The sequence below is a fragment of the Eptesicus fuscus genome, chromosome 13 (genome assembly GCF_027574615.1).
Source record: "Eptesicus fuscus isolate TK198812 chromosome 13, DD_ASM_mEF_20220401, whole genome shotgun sequence".
NCBI classification, from domain to species: Eukaryota; Metazoa; Chordata; class Mammalia; order Chiroptera; family Vespertilionidae; genus Eptesicus; species Eptesicus fuscus.
The window spans coordinates 84347061-84350728 of NC_072485.1; the positions used below are offsets into that span (position 1 = coordinate 84347061).

The 3668-nt window shown below is 69.3% G+C and overlaps 1 long non-coding RNA gene across 1 annotated transcript; it reads left to right on the forward strand.

The window, feature by feature from the left end:
• The first annotated feature begins 330 nt into the window (after positions 1–330).
• Positions 331–2787, forward strand: LOC114229234 (uncharacterized). Its single transcript, XR_008558034.1, has 5 exons — positions 331–1495; positions 1588–1712; positions 1791–1906; positions 1998–2124; positions 2204–2787. It is a non-coding gene; the product is annotated as an uncharacterized LOC114229234 (long non-coding RNA).
• The last annotated feature ends 881 nt before the right edge of the window (positions 2788–3668 follow it).

Sequence of the window (3668 nt, forward strand, 5' to 3'; positions counted from 1 at the left end):
CCCTGTGTCGGCTGCCAGGGGAGGGGCGCGGGAGCTGTCTTCGGAGAATTTCGATGGGGTGAGGTACGTGCGCTGGACCGTCCCAGTAGGAGGTGGGCCTGGCGGTGGCCCCAAGAACGGTCTCTGCTTTGATTGGCTGGCAGAGCTGGGGCGGGAATTCTGGGCGGGGCCAGCCCTGTTAGAAAAAGCCCGGGCTAAGGTCCGGGACAGGGCGCGGGTGGGGGTGGGGGTAGGATGGGGGAGCCCGGGGGAAACTGGGGGAACTGGGGAAGCGGGGGAGCCGAGGGGTAACCAGGGAAGCTGGGGTGCCGGGGAAACCAGGGGAAGATGGGGCGCTGGGGTGGGAAGATTGCGTGGGCCAAGGATCACCTTGGACATCTGGAGTCTGGCAGGAGAGGCGATGGCGTTGAGGGGCTGGCGGGGCCCGGACGCGCCGCAGGAGTGCGGCGTGGGGTGTGAAGGGCCTCGGCCAGGGGTGCGGAGGAGAGAAGGGGGAGCCAGGCATTCATCCCGGTCAATTTTGGTTTCAGGACGTGGCGGCTGGTGGACACGGGGGAGCTGGAGATGCAGAGGGGTCGCCGGGCCTGGGCCGAGGAGTAGCTGGCAGCCACGGCAGCTGAGGACGGCGGTCTGCCGGGCAGGTGAGTCCCTTCCCCTCGCGGCCTCGCCGCCCCGGCCTTCTGCAACCAGGAGGTTCCGGGGAGCGAGGACCGCGGGGGGAAGCGGCCGCCCGCCCGGCAGAGCGGCAGGAGGAAGGCAGACGGTAGCACAGGTGACATCGTCTCGGGGGTTGCCGAGACCGCGCAGGCTGGGGGGCCGCGGCCCGCCCAGGTGCAGAGCGCGCTTCCAGAGGGCGGAGCGAGACGAGGGGGCTGCCGGCGAGGGAGAGGACAGAGGGCCCGCAGGAGCCCACCGCCTGCACGGACACCCCAGGCCCGGTCAGACAGGACAGGATGAGCAGGGGGACTCAGCAGGGTCCCCAGCCGCTACCACACCCACTGTAACCCACTCAGGAGCAGGCACAGGAGCGGCTCCGGCCCGCGTCGCGGCCGCCGGAGCCTCGAGGGCAGGAGAGCGAGAACGAGGGCGCAGTGCGGAGGGGCGTCACCAGAGGGAACGGCGCAGGTGCGGGCGCCAGAGATGTCTGCAGCAAGGAGGCTGCGGGGCCCGCGTGGGCGCCGTTCCACGTGGCACTGTGACCCGGGGGTGGCGCGGGGGGACAGTCCGTCCCCGTGCGGCCCCTGGGACGGGGGGATAGACAGTTCAGCATCCAGGGGAGTCAAGGATACAGGCAGGACCAGACTAGGCGAGGCGGGCAGGGCGGCGTGTGTGCGAGGGGGGGGATCAGGGCGCAGGCAGGGGCGAGGCGCAGCGGCCTGGCAGCGAGCGAGCGAGCGAGCGAGGCGGGTGCTGGCTCCGGAGCCGTGGCCAAGGCGGGCCGCGGGCGACGACGGAGCAGGAATCGGCGCCTCCTCCGCGTTCGATCGGAGACCAGGTGAGTGTCCGGTCCACCCGCCCTTCAGCCTGACCCCCGCCCCCCCGCGGCCTCAGCCCAGCCACTAACCCGCGCCCTCTGCTCTCTCCCAGCCAGGTCTCAGTGGGGGTGACAACGTGCCCGCCGGCCACGGAGGCCGGGCGCCAGGAGGTGCGCAGAGCGACATGACACGGTCCGGTGTGACGGCGAGAAGGGAGCGGAGCGCCGGGCCTCCCAGGTCAGTGCAGGTGCAGGGCGTGGCTCCCAGACCCACAGGCGGTGTCACCTCACGCCTGACCTGTCTCTTCTCCCGTAGACCATCCCGGCCGGGGCCGTGGGGAGCGCAGCGCCCAGCTGGTCTCTGTCCTTTGCTTTCCGGAAGGAGCCCACACAACTCTGCCCTCGGGACCTCAGAACCCTCCAGATGACAAGGTGAGCACCCCCCCCGCCCCCCGCACGGGCAGGTGGCATGGGGCCAGGGCTGGCACTCACTCTGTCCCCGCCCCCGCCCCTCCCCCCGCAGAAATGGTGCTACCCAGCTCACGCCTGGGCCTCGGACCCCGGACTTCTTCAAGTCCTTCTAGCTCTGACTCGAGAATATGCTGCACTTAGAACCACCACACAACCCGTCTCAGGAATCGGCTCCGAAGGTGAGCGCGGGCGCCCCTTCCGGAAGCTTCTGCCCGCCCAGCCTGGCCCCGCCCTCACGCCCTGTCTCTCTGCCCGCAGGATAAGCCAAAGGACCGAGATCGGCAACACCAGCACCACCGGAAGCGAGCAGCCCCCACGGCAGCACCTGCCCCCACGGCGACACCATCTTGGCCGCGCCCCAGCCGGGGCTGGAGACCACCCCAGCCGCCCGCCACCAGCACCCCCCCCTCCTCCTTCTTTTCCGACTTTTCTCTCTCTGCTCCCTTCTTTCCTTCTTTCTCTGTCCCTGGCTCAGCCGCTCAGCATCCGGGACTCCGCGTCCCCACAACCCCCTGATTCAATTTGCACTATAAGTCGTTTGCACTGGTTTGGGGTCCCGGACCGCCTGAGTCTCTGAGCGTGTGCGTGAGCGTGTGCGTGAGCATGTGTGTGAGCCACTGCCGAGTGTGCCGGCCTCCTTGGGCCGGTGCCGCCCCAGCGCCCCCGCCCTCCGTCACTGGGGGTGCTGGGTGCGGCAGAGTGCGTGGGGCCCTGCCCCCCCCTCCCTAGTCTGGACGCTCCGCCCACCAGGAGCACTGAGCACAGCACTGTGCGTCTTGCCCGTGTCCCTCCTCACCCGGCTTCACCAGAAGCCGGGCATCATCAATAAATCCGTTCCAGCATTTGGTCTCAGCGTGTCCTCCTTGCGCCGTGGCAATGGGCGGGGGCACATGAACAGGGCATAGGGGCGGGGGCACATGGGGAAACATACGAGAACATGAGAAAACACGAGGGGTGGGGGGTCACACAGTGGTGTGGGCGGCGGGTCCTAGGAAGTGGGTGGGACTCCTGCGAGGCTGTGGGACCAGGGGTCCCTGCAGGGAGGGGTGGGGCTGGGGGTGGTGAAGAGATGGGGGTGCTCAGTCATGAGAGGGTGGGGCCCCCCTAAGTCTCTTGAAGCCATACAAGTGCCTCCTGGGCGACACCCCAGGCCTCCCTCCCCCAGACCCTGAAGGCCTGGGCTGGGGCGTTCGTTTGTGGACTCATCTTAGGGCAGTGGGCTTGATGGGGACGGGGGGGCTCGGGGGGCTTCGAGCTCACAGGGGGCACAGAGCTGTCCCTCCCCACTCACACTGCTGTGGGGGAGCTGGGGGCTGTGGGGGGGGGACACAAAACAGACATGAGGTTCTGCTCAGCGGCCTGAGGCTCGGGGTGGGGGAGCTACTCCACAGCCAGGTGACAGCCAGCCAAGCAGAAAGGGGGCAGGGGATAGGGAGGGGGAGGGTGCAGGCAGGCAGGCGGAGGTGGAGAGAGGCCTCGGAGGGGGAGGGAGCAGGCAGAGGGAGAGGGAGCAGGGAGGGGGGAGGGAGGCAGGCAGAGGGGGTGGTGAGTGAAGAGCGGAGGGAGGGGAGGAGGAGAAGATGGGGGACAGGGTGGGGGCGGTGAGGGGTACCAGGAGGTAAGGAAGCCGAGGGTCTCGCACTGAGGCCCTGGGATGGGGGGTGATGCAGCCCCCGCCCTGGTTGGGGCCTCCCGGCTGGGCTGGCGGGCGCTCCGCTCTGAG